General features: G+C 36.2%; 1 protein-coding gene across 11 annotated transcripts in view; it reads right to left on the reverse strand.

Annotated features, from left to right (window-relative positions):
* PLS3 (plastin 3) overlaps nt 1–12,857 on the reverse strand; it is a 100,271-nt gene that overhangs the window by 47,402 nt on the left and 40,012 nt on the right. The window contains exon 1 of one of the 11 annotated variants that reach the window (XM_081043444.1): nt 11,799–11,942. The exons of the other annotated variants lie outside the window; for them this stretch is intronic. The gene's annotated coding sequence lies outside the window, so the exon portion shown is untranslated. Of the gene's footprint in view, nt 1–11,798; nt 11,943–12,857 lie in introns of those variants that run through there. 11 annotated transcript variants of the gene reach the window in all.

Consider the following 12,857-nt stretch of genomic DNA (forward strand, 5'->3'; position numbering starts at 1 on the left):
TTATTAAAGTTTATTGGGGTGACAATTGTTAGTATCAACAGATTTCTAAAAATTAAAATCTTATAAATTAAAACTACAGAAGCTCTATTCCTCTTCATAGGGCATTGTACTCCTCAAAGCAACTAAAACAAACAGCGCAGACTGGGGATTATGAAGCAAAACAGGATTTGACAACACTATTGCCCTGTAGACACTTCATTCAATCCTGAGCCCTTGTAACAAGGTGTTGTTCCTCACTCAAGGATGTTATAATGGAAAGACTATTGGATGTGGAATCAGAAGACATAAATTAGTGCCCGGGTTATGCTATTTCCTAGGAGTGTGTCCATTAGCAAGTTTATTTAATCTCTGTGAGCCTCAGTTCACTCATTTGAAAATAGTGATAAATAATACCTACTTCCCCAGGATCCTCATGAAGATTAAAGATGGCATATGTGAAGGCACATTGTAAACTATAAAGTATTATACAGCAACTGCAAATCCTTAATAAAAGAAAATAGGGAATAAATAAATACCTACGTATTGTGAGAGGCTATATAAATATAGGGCATAAGTTTTAAGAACCTTTTAATTGGGATATATGAAAAGTTCTCATTTGCCCTATAATTATTGACTACAGAGTATAATAGATCTCCTTCATATATAAAAATTATAAGCCTTAGTCAAAGTAATTTAAGAAGGATAGGCCTAAAGAAAACCTGTCAGCCACTTTCACCCATGACACAATTTGGCTACTTCACAAGGACAGTTTCTAAACACAACTTGAAAAGCAACCAGGAGATATTAAAAAAAATAAAATAAAATAAAAAAATACAGGGGTCGGCCGGTTAGTTCAGTTGGTTAGAGCCCGGTGCTCTTAAAAACAAGGTTGCAAAAAAACCAAACCAAACCAAACCAAACAAAACAAAACACAAGGTTGCCGGTTAGATCCCCACATGGGCCACTGTGAGCTACACCCTCCACAACTAGGTTGAAATAACTATTTGACTTGGAACTGATGGATCCTGGAAAAACACATTTAAAATAAATGAAAGTTTAAAAAAGATACAAATTTTACATTAAATATTTCAGGACCACTTTAAAAAATAGCCAACAGTTTGTTAATTACTTTTTTATTAAATTTATTGGGGTGACAATGGTTAGTAAAACATAGGTTTCAAGTGTACATTTCTTTTTTTATCAAGTGTACATTTCTATAATACATCATCTGTATATCACATTGTGTGCTCACCATCCAGTCAGTTCTCCTTCCATAGCCATATATTTGAACAGCTTGTTAATATTGTCACATTACTCGTAATTTGCACAAATAAAAGGTGAAGAGGTAAAAAGTAAATTATTACTTGCTGAATATAAAAGTTTAACCTCAAGTTCAGGCAAAAACAAAGTCTGACTTTCCCTCTCTGTCTTCGAACAAAAGTGAAATTTACTTACATGGAAAGAGAGACACACACAGAGAGAGACAGAGAGAACTGATATTAAAAAAACAAACATATTTTCCCTCCATTTTAAATTTACCAAATGAAATACGAATCAACAGTAAAACTCCCAGCATCTCTGCATTTTTCTTAATTCTCTCATCTGCAAAGCACTTTGATCTATCCCTAGCTCCTAGGCTTGCTTCCTCCATACAGGGAAAAGCAGCAGGATAAAAAGCAAACCCTCTCTCTCCCTAAACATCAGAGACATAGGAAAACAGATTTTCAAATAAGGGAATAAAACTAAAGCAAACAAAACCTTGTTTGTTTTTTCATAAAAGGATATGGTGTACAACTGGGTCTGAATTCAGGGCGTCACCCATAGAGGAATCTTATGCCTATGAAGTCATCCCTAATTACGGAGTTTGACTAACAATACAGCAATTATGAAATCACTCCACTGGCTCATTTAACTACACTTAAACTCCCAAACACAAATCTTTGTTGAGAAAGGTGTATCTGCAAATAACTACCTGAAACTATTACTCAAATTCTGAAAGGTATTTGACAAAAGATGAGGAGGGGAGCCTGTTTTCAATCCCTTAAGGCGATTCACTTTAGGAATGCAGCTGACTCAATAATCTATTTACTAATCTGTGTCATTCAGTACCATGTGGGCCAGGAGGCAGGGCACACACATTGGGAAACTCTTCTATGGATAATCAAGAGTTGATCATGAACTTTATTTTTTTTTTATTGAAATTGTAAGGCATCTAAAGGAAAATAGCACAGTATATTCACCATAGACTATCCCAACCACTAGTATGATGGGTAAACAAAATTGGGAAAGCAAGACTTAAATCAGAGATCTGGCAACACATACTTGAGCTCGTATCATGAAGACAGCAACAGAGTGGACAAAATATGGACGAATATATTATTTTACTACAAATGAAAAAAAAACAACCACTGTCACTGCTATGTGTGAACAATTCAACAGTGGTCAACAAAAAAGGTGTGCATTTACCCCCTTCCTCCATCCCAATACAGGCAGGGCTTTGGAACACCCACACTTCACATACCTACCTCTACCAACAGAAACCACCACCCTGCCTCCTCCCTCATTAAGCAAGTCAACAGCACTAGTCTCCAGGTCAGATAAGCGTCAAATCTCTGTGAGCAACAGCTCAACTTACTCTTACTACGATTGCTCAGGCTCCAGTACCGTGTTTCTGAATGACTTTAGAAGATTTCAACTTGAATGTCTACCATATTCACCCACTCATTCATTTATAGTGAAGTCTTAATTGAAGGCTTAGTATGTACCTGGTAGTATTGGGTGCTGCCGATATAAAGAATTAGGACCCAAAGTGCCCTTTTCTCAAAGAACTTACTGTCTAGTGGGGAAAACAGATGGAAAAAACAACATATAACCTTAGTGCTATTGTGCTATTATAGTCATATTTATTGAGTGGTGGGCATCAGGAAAGGTTTTCCAGAGAAGGTGTCGTGCAGGGGACTCTGCTCGCTGCGCCATTTATCGTGCGGGTCGGCCTGCGGGGTCTCTGCTCCAGCTCCCCACATAAGAATGCAGGATGTGGCTAGGCCAAAAAGGAACACCCACGGAGCCATAGATAGGGGAGTCAAACCAATATATTCTCGCTGGTGGCTGGGCTGGAGACACAGGAAGCAGGATCTACATAACCTGCAACCCACCGTCCTAACAGCAGTCCATGCTTGCCAGCCACCATCTTCTTGCTAGGCCCCATTCTTTGCTAGCGTAGCCACGGCAGTTATATTAGTGGCCAATGGCTTACGGGTTACAGCTGATGGCCAACTAGCCACAGCTGATGGCCATCTGATCACAGTTGATGGCCATTTACTACCCGAGCCAGCACCTTTCTATGTGAGGCCGAGAGCCTGGAAACTGCTTTCTGGGGCTCTGTCCCCACAGAAGGTAACTTCTGAACTTTATCTTAGAACACAAGTAGGAATTGCTCGGACAGACATCACTCGTAAAGGAATTTTAGGCACAGAGACATAAAGAGAAAATGATATTCTGGAGCTGGAGACGGTGTGGTTGTAGCACTGTGCCTAGGGTTTGTGACAGACACAATTGGAACAGAAGGTCAGATCCAATTTAGAGGGGTTACAGTCAAAATCTAGACTTAACCCTCTGGCCAAGAAAGAAGGAAGGTCACTGAGGAGGACTCCAGTTGGAAAAAGCTGAGTGTCTACAATTGAACTTATTGCCAAATTATTTTCCTGCCTTTCAAGTATCTCTCCTGCCAAATCAGGTTTCCTTTTCAACCTACCCACTTTCCTCAGTCTCCAAGTGTGGGAACAGAGCCAGGAGTGCAGTTTCTAGACTCTCAGCTGAACGTGGAAAGGTGCTGGTTCAGGTAGTAAATGGTAATCAGCTGTGACTAGTTGGCCATCGGCTGTTACTAGTTAGCCATTAGCCACTGATATAACTGCTGTGGCTAAGCTAGCAAGGTGTGGCGTGGTGTTGTGGCATCCTGGCGTGGTGTGGTGGAGTGTGGATTACGGATTGAGAGAAGCGGAGTGCAGCTACCAAGTGAGGTTGGTTGGCAGAGACCAGTGGACGGCAGGTTGCGGATCATCTGACTCCTGCTTCCTATGTCTCCAACCCAGCCGCCAGCGAGACTGTAGTGAGATGACTCCCCTATCTATGGCTCCGTGGGTGTTCCTTTTTGGCCTCACCATATCCTGCGTTCCTATGTGGGGAGCGGGACCAGAGACCACGCATGACATCCCGCATGACACCAGGCTTACAAATTTGAGACTGAAGTTTGGCCACAAGAAACAAAGGGAGTGTGAAGTAAATCACTAAACATTCTGGATTCTTTCATCATACCTTTTATCACCTCATGTCTGGCCTATTCCAAAGCCTTTTAGCTGATCTATCCAGTCTTGTCTCAAATGTAATCTTTACACTAACTTCTTGAAAAGCAGATCTATGATATAGTTCATGCAAAAGAAAGCCCCAACTTGTAAGCACAATATTCAAGGCCCTATACTTTTCTGTATTGACACGCCTATCTTTCCAATGTACTTCCCATTATATGCATTGCACCCTTGAATCACACTCTATAAAGATACCTCATTCCCTATTGTCAATAATATTGTAATAACTGTGTATAGTGCCAAGTGGGAACTAGACTAATAGGGGCGATTACTTCATAAATTATGTAAATTATGTAAATATTATGTAAATTATGTAAATGTCTAACTACTATGCATTCAAATATATTGAATGTCAATTGTAATTGAAAAAAAACACAGAAGCTGAATACAGCCGATTAATGCTTAATGTTATAATCATTGTATTCTTTTCTCCCTCAACCTGTCTTTCCTACTTAATGAAGTTCTCTGTTTTCTCTCATCATAAGTATTATTTCTGTTAAATACTTTGAGCTTTTCTATTTAAATACAAGCAGAAGAAAAATTTTTCTACCAGCCTAATATTGTTTCATAATTAAACCTATTTAAAAATAAATGAATAAAAGATACCCCATTCCCCAAGTAGGCCATGTGTTTTCTCACCTCCAGTCCTTCTCTTCTGTGGAATGCTCTTCACTCATCTCTTATCTATTCTTCAAAAGCATCTTTAAGGAAGTCTCTTCAGATTGTCCCCACCTGAGATAAAAATTCTATCTTCCCAGTACTCTCACAGAACTGTGTTTTCTTCTATTATAACCAATGCTGGATTCTTTCAGACTGCTCCAGTTTTAAATATGTTTTACTCTCAGATCATATATACCAATTTTTGAATGGGAAAATATAGTCACTATAATGATAGCATTTAATATTATTATACAAAGTTCTTTGATGGAAGACGCCATATATACCTCATTCATCCTCATATTCCCAGCCCCTATCACAGTGTCTACAAAGTAGGTAATAATAATAATTAAAAAAACATAATAACATATCATTGTAAGTTTATATTATAGCAGCTAACATTTATGCAGGACTTATTTACATGGGCTATAATAAATGCTTGATATACATTATGCAAGTTGCTTCTCAGAAAACCTCTATGAACCAGGTTATATTGTTATTCACATTTTAAAGAAGAGCAAATAGGCTTACAGAATTTGAATAACTTGCATAAAGTCACATATAAAGAGGTAGAGCCAGGTTTCAAACCCAGGTCTGCCTGACACCAGTCAGTATTCTCAACCATTAATGCCATATAAACTCTTCAGTAAAGACTTATTGAATGAATTTATTTTCCCAACAAGACTATAATTTTACTAGAGTAGAAATACAGCTCACTCATCTTTGCATTCGCCATAGCATTTGGTATAATGCATGGACACAGTGCAGTCTCAATAAATATCTTTTGAATTAAAATAACCTACAAATAGTACCTACAACCATTTTGATCATGTCAGTCACTTTTAAGGAAGCTATTAATTGCTTATACCTAAACAGATTATCTAATCTCTGCGTTATTTTCCAAGGTCCTCTAGAGTGGTCCTACAAGTCACGTCTAACTGGTTTTACCTTTCAACAACACTTAAAATTAGCTTTTTGATCACAACCATTTTCCTGAACATGGGCTATTAACTCCTATATCAGTACCTTTTGTTTTATCCTGCCCCTCCTTCTTTCTCTCTCTCTAGTAAGAACCCCCTCTCTTTGTATACACCTCTCACACTTATAATGCCCTCCTCTTTATTTTTCTTCTTTCCCTTTTTCAAATTCTACTCAACCTTCAAGGTTCAGCAGAAACCTCATCCCCTCCCAAACCATGTTTCCCAATGACTCCACCCCCTGCTCTTTCTCTTCAACTCCCACAGCATTTAAAATCTTGCCACAAATTTAACAATTTAATTATAGGATTCCACCTATAGTTATATAAGTGGATATGAGGACAGTGCAGCTGCGACATCTACCACCCTACTTGATTCAGTTCATCTGCCTCCTCCACACAGATCCTCAAACTTGGTCAAAGAGAATACTCTTCCCCATAAAAGAGAACCATTCTTTTATCAACAACTCACAAATACTTGTCTAACCACTTGTTCTGCAAATGCTATTTCAAGATTGTTTGTTTCTCAAGAACAGAGTCTAAACTTCATCTTCCTCTCCTGTACTCCCACAACAATAATCCATCACTAGATGCTGGGAACAGAGGCATGGCTAAAAAAATACTGCAACTGCTTTCCATGTTTCAAGGGTAGGGATAATTCCCAGTATGTCCAATAACCAGTGATGACTGAAGTTTCATTAGGGAAGAATCAAGAGCCTAGGGTAGTTAAGGGACTTTGCCCAGGACACAGAGCTGTGAAGCAAATGTACAATTAAAATAGTGTGTGTGAAAGAAGGTTATTAACCACTCTTACCATGAAAACAAAAAGAAGCTACAGACTGCTTTGTGGAAAGAAGGCTCGTGCCTATTGTAGCCTATGGAAGATAATTTAAACATTCCTAATAAAAGTGATCATGATATTGAGAAATATGAATGGTTACCAGAAAATGTACATAGTGACCCCGCTAGCTAATACTAACTTGTTTTCATTACTTAAAGAATAAGGGATTCACTTAATCCTTGAACTGAAATCACCAAAACTGTAATTGTTTAAAAATATAGACTATAGTCAACAGGTTCAGTAAAGACAATATAAAGAGTGAGTTCTAAGTCACAGTCTTCAAAACAGTGGTGTCAAATGGGTACTGACAATAAAACAGGCCATACTGTTAAAAAATAAGGACACAAATGCTTACTTTCTCTTGTGGCACAGTCATTCCTAAATGACGAGGCTTCTGCTTCATTGTATTTAATATTGCTTAATTTCAGCCTCTTAAATGCTAAATACACGTAACCCTCGTATAACACAGTTATTAGGTTCCTTATAAATGCCGTGTTATGCGAATCTGTGTTACACAAAACAAAAAACTAGTACAAGAAAGGGGGTTAGGTTCTAAAAATTAAAAAAAAAACCCATACTATTATATTTTTATAATTAAGAGAAATATCTTTATTAAAGCAATTTTCACCCAAAGTATAACATATTAATATGTATTAAATAATGTTTTCTTCGTAATCACTTCTAAGCACCATTAACATAGGGCGTTTTCTTTTTGACAAGATATCTTCATCCTCTGACCTTTATACTCCACAAACAAAATGGATTTAAAATTCTAATAAATTTTAAAATTCTGCAGTCAAATCTGATATGACATCCATGCTCAAATGAAAAATTTCAAATGAGATACCTTTTGCTCTTAAAAGCTTTTATTACGTTCCGTGTTATTCAGGGATTTCCCTAATTTCAAATGAGATATCTTTTGCTCTTAAAAGCTCTTATTACATACACTATGTGTTGTTCGGGGATTTCTCTAATTCTCAAACCGTGTTAGAGTGAAACCGTGTTCTAGGATGCCGTGTTGTACGAGGGGCTTCCCCAATTTTCAAACCATGTTATAGAACTACTGTTTTATACGGGGGGGGGGGGGTTACATGTACTCAGTCCCATTGTATCAGTGCTAATAACTTAGTCTTAGTATAAACATAACCAAACACTCAAGTATCTACGTGATTTACTTTTTATTTTAGGATTTTTTTTTCATGGATATGCCATCGCTATGGTACCCATAGTTTAATGATTAGTTTGTAACCTTACAAGTGATTTTTCTCAAGGAGCAAGTGGTTTGAAGTTTTGTTTGCTTCCTTCTAGAAAACTTGAATGGAATCTTGGTAAAGGAGTAATTGTAATAGCTTAAGAGGTTATATGCATCTTTCTCAGTTTAATGATTTGTTACTTTGAAAATCAAAACAAGTGAATCAAACTCTAAATGCCCTCTCATGGGTCATAGGTTTCCAGTCCTGAAAGTTTAGGAAAGGTTAAAGCAGACGGAAGAAACAGTAAAAGATTTTACTGTTCATTATTTTAGCACCTCAGCGTTATTAAAAATTCCTTATTATAGTCAATGTGGAGAGCAAACTTCTCTGACAGCAATATCCAACATATAGAGCATACTTTACTTAGCAAGGTTGTTTTTCAAGCCTAGATCTGGTAATTCTACTTGACATTTCAGATGCAAATTGGTAAAACTAAACAGGGGACATTGCTAGATAACGCCAAATGAAACTGACAGTATTTTCCTATGAGGTACTGTTATATATGCTGTTAGGTTATACAGTATTCGGGACTACAGAATAAAGCAACTGGTTGATGGGACATAAATCTGGATATACAGAGGGTGACAAAAAATGTATACACATTTTAAGAAAGGAAAAAACTGTATTAAAATTGTAATACTCAATATGTACTGATAACAAAAGATGAATACAAGTCATGTGTATACATGTTTTTGGCACCCCGGTATTTAGCAACTATGCTTCTACAACTCATTTAGATTAAAATAATATGAACACAAAAACATAACATTTCAGGTAACATTAGTATACCATTTCAGAGACCTTTGTGAATTGACCTGAAAAACCTTATCTACTATTTCCATGATAAAATGTTTCAAATTCCAAGTCAATTGAGAAATAAACTTCGGAAGGCTCTATTAGTGACTGAAGGCTAATTCTACCCTTTATTCAACCCCAAGAGCAGCCTATCTATCATTGCAATTTTGCCCTGAATTCATCCAAAAACTTTAAGGAGAGTTAAACATTAGCTTACTATTTAATGTGAAGAAGAGATTGCTATCTCCGGCAGGTATGCTGCCTGAGAGAATTATGAAGGTTTATTAAAAAGTACAGGGGAGCAGAGATGGCTGATATTTGCAAAGTCATGCATGGGGACTGCACATTTAAGCTAAGCTATCTTAGCCTTCTTCCTACTTCTCTAATACCTACAACTAAGCCATCTCAAATTTTCTGTTTGTTTAAAAGGAGATGCACTACAGAGTCATGTGCTAACCAGTAACACCCCTTCCCGAATTACTGTAGCCCCTTTTGGTGTGTGATGACCATCTACTTCTCTATCTCCTCCCCTAGTCTGTAAGCTCCTTGAAAGCGGGGTTGGCACCTTACTTGACTTTGTATCTTGGTTCACAATAAGTAGCGACTAAATGTTTGCTGAATAAACTCTGATGGAGGCAAGAAGGGAAAGTGAACAGACCTAAACATAACACAGGTTAAATAGGTTTTAAAAATGCATACTCTATTAGAGAAAGCTATGAACAAAATAGTCAAGACATAATAATGTTCCCACATTCTTCACTATCAACTCTTGTTTTTTTTGTTTTGTTTTGTTTTTTGTTTTTTTTAAATTAAATTTATTGGGGTGACAATTGTTAGTAAATTTACATAGATTTCAGGTGTACAATTCTGTATTAGATGTTTGCAACCTGTCTTTTGAATATAGCTGAAAGTCAAACACAAAGTTGTTTTTTGTTGTTTTTTCCAGAAACGGTTTTTACTTGCAATAGTTTTGGCAATCAAGAAAGCAGCACATTTCACCTTTACAATAATACACATCACATACAAACAAATTATGTTTTGACAAACCTGTAATTTGTAGATAAATGTAACATTGAGAAATAAATGTAAATTGCCCCAAACAAAAGCTATACTTAAATTTTTTTATTATGAAATTTTCAATATATACAAAGGCAAGAGAAAACAGTACAACACCCATAAACCTATCATCCAAATTCTACATTTATCAGGATTGTCCTACAATTGCTTCCTATACCCCTCTTCTTCCCCTCCCCTCCCCTCTTCTTTGAATTATTTTAAAGCGAACTACAGACATCCCAGGATTTCACTTTCTGGAAATAACTCTATTCTCTTCTAGAATCTAGCTAGATTCTAATTGATCTTTTTTTTCAAGCATTGATACCTATGAGTCACTTAAATCCAAAGGGGTGCCCAATCCTGTGTCATTTCCTGGAAGAATATCAAATATCTCCGTTTTAAGTAAAAGTTTCTCTTTTCCTTTTTTTGTGCTTAATAGCTATTTAAAAATAAGTTAACAACTTCCCAGTAATAGAAATATTCAATTCAATTTAGTCATATTGAAAACATTCTTTTGAATTCTTGCTGAGAATTTTGTAGATATTTAATGTACATCTTAATTATATTCTAAAACCCCTTTGCTTGTGATGAAGAGTACTATATCAAAACTAAGGACACAACAAAATGACACTGCTCCTTCCCCCATCTTTACAAAGCTAAGGTGTATTAACTGCTTGGATTGAAACAGTGTACTCTTCTTTTAAAAGGCCTAATCTCTTCCATATTTCCTAAGTAAACCTCGACACTTTTCAAAAATATCTGAATAATTTATGAAAACATTTATCTGCTGCTAATGAAATTAATTAACATTCACACCTGATGGGTATTTCCATTCTCCTTTCCTTAAGAAATTAACATCGAGGTTAAGGGTAACACACACACACACACACACACACACACACACACGGCAAGATCAGAATAGTTAACATGCTTCAACTCCAACCAAATATTATGATGTATGAGTACAACTCAGGAATCACTAGAGATACAATTTTAGCTTAGACTTTGAGCCAAGTTGAGAGCTTATCTATTAGCCACTGAAAGTGCCTCCTGCAGTGTTACATACCCTGCTTATATGTTCTCAAATATCGTACTTGTTAACTGAAAACTAGATTCTTTTGTTTCGTACTTCACTTTTTAATTCATACAGGTATATAAAGTGCAATCACTCTGAGAGGTTACTTTTAACTTGGGGTCAGGATTTGTATAACTAGCTATACTGAAACAAGGAGAAATAAAACTTATAGGATCACCATGTGAAGGAATACCGTGGTGAGTTTGTGAGCATCAAAAATCAGTATCACTACCATGTTATAAAATAACACCACTAAAATATCATTACCAATGATTTTCAATTATTTGTAAAGTATAAATAAACACTAGGACAACTGTTTGTCATAAGTCATTTTGTAAGAGTAGAATACTAATCTAATCATGTTGTCATGACAGCTACCTCATCTTCTAGTTCATAGAATATCGAAAAACTATTTAACAGAGACCAAAAGCATTTGAAATCTCACCCCACCCCCCAAAATACAGAGTAATAGTTTCTGTCATTTAAACCTTTGGTCATCTAACTTGATAGATATAGTTATATAATTAGGATTTCAAAACCAATTTTAAAAAAATGTACAAAGTTCTTAAACTACTTCCAAAATAAAGAAAAGACAGAAGATATAGAGAACAGATTGGATTCTAAACTTCAAATTTTTCTCTTAAATTTGATTCTACTAGAATAAGATACAGAAAGTGTCTCCAAATGTTTAACTACCCTAACATATAAGAAGAATTTCAACTTTTTAAAAGTAAATTTCTGCTTAAGTATTCAGTAATCTAAAAGGTATAGCCTAACAAAATAATATTAAAATAGTTACCCTTCTGCAACGGTGAGAGCAAACCTGTTTCTTTCTCGGCAGCACTAATAGAAGGAACTTCCCACGCCCAGAAACCAATCTGGAAATCCAACATTCTTCTTACAACTGCAACTTTAGAGAGCAAGTCATAACACTTCCTGCTACAAAAAGGGAACATGCTGACAAAAGAATGATATAATACTTATGAATCCACTTCCTGTAGGCCTCACAGTATTTTGCCAAATATTAATACATTCTAACTTCACAACATTTAGAGAAAAGTTAATTTTTTTCATTCCAGAGCCACTAAAATCATGCAAGAACACTAGGGAATTTAAAGTCAGTTCAGGTCAAATAGCAACAACCCACATACCTATTTAGAGTTTGAACGTTAGCCAAATAACCTGCTTATTTTAGAACATATGGAACTAGCTTCTCCCCAGTGTCCAAGTCACTTGTCCATAGCAAAGTGCATTACTTAGAAAGGCGAATTAACTCTCTGACTACTTATGTTCTCTATTGTTCATTTCCTTCCAAACTTATTCATACCTTCATACAACCTCCATGGGCTAGGTGTTGTAGCATTTACTGCGAGTATCTATTACACTTTGTTTTCTGTTGAAATGTAAGCTGTTAATTGTAGGAACTGTATTTTCTATCAGCATAGCATATAGGAACTAAGCCAATACTTGCTGAAATGAATTTTCTATTGAGGGGCAGGACTGCAGAGTTAAGAGTTTTCTGAAGCCAGATTGGGTTCAAATCCTGGCTCCACCATTTTCTAGCTGTGCTTGTCCTTAGGCAAGTTGCCTTAAGTTCTTGTGCCTCCGTTTTCTCATCCAGGAATGGTAATAGTAACTACTTCACATAATAGTAACTACTTTGTACAATGTTGTGATGCTTAAGAGATATAATGTATGTCCAAAATTTAGATCATAGCCTGGCACACTGGTAAGCATTAGATAGGTGATCATTGCTATTCTTATTATTGAAATTTGCCTTTTAGCTTGTCTAGCAATTCTAAACAGTTATTTACTAAAGTAAGCAACTAATTTGTTGTGAGTGCCCTTTATGGGAGAG

The sequence above is a fragment of the Rhinolophus hipposideros genome (assembly GCF_964194185.1).
Source record: "Rhinolophus hipposideros genome assembly, chromosome: X".
Taxonomy (NCBI): Eukaryota; Metazoa; Chordata; class Mammalia; order Chiroptera; family Rhinolophidae; genus Rhinolophus; species Rhinolophus hipposideros.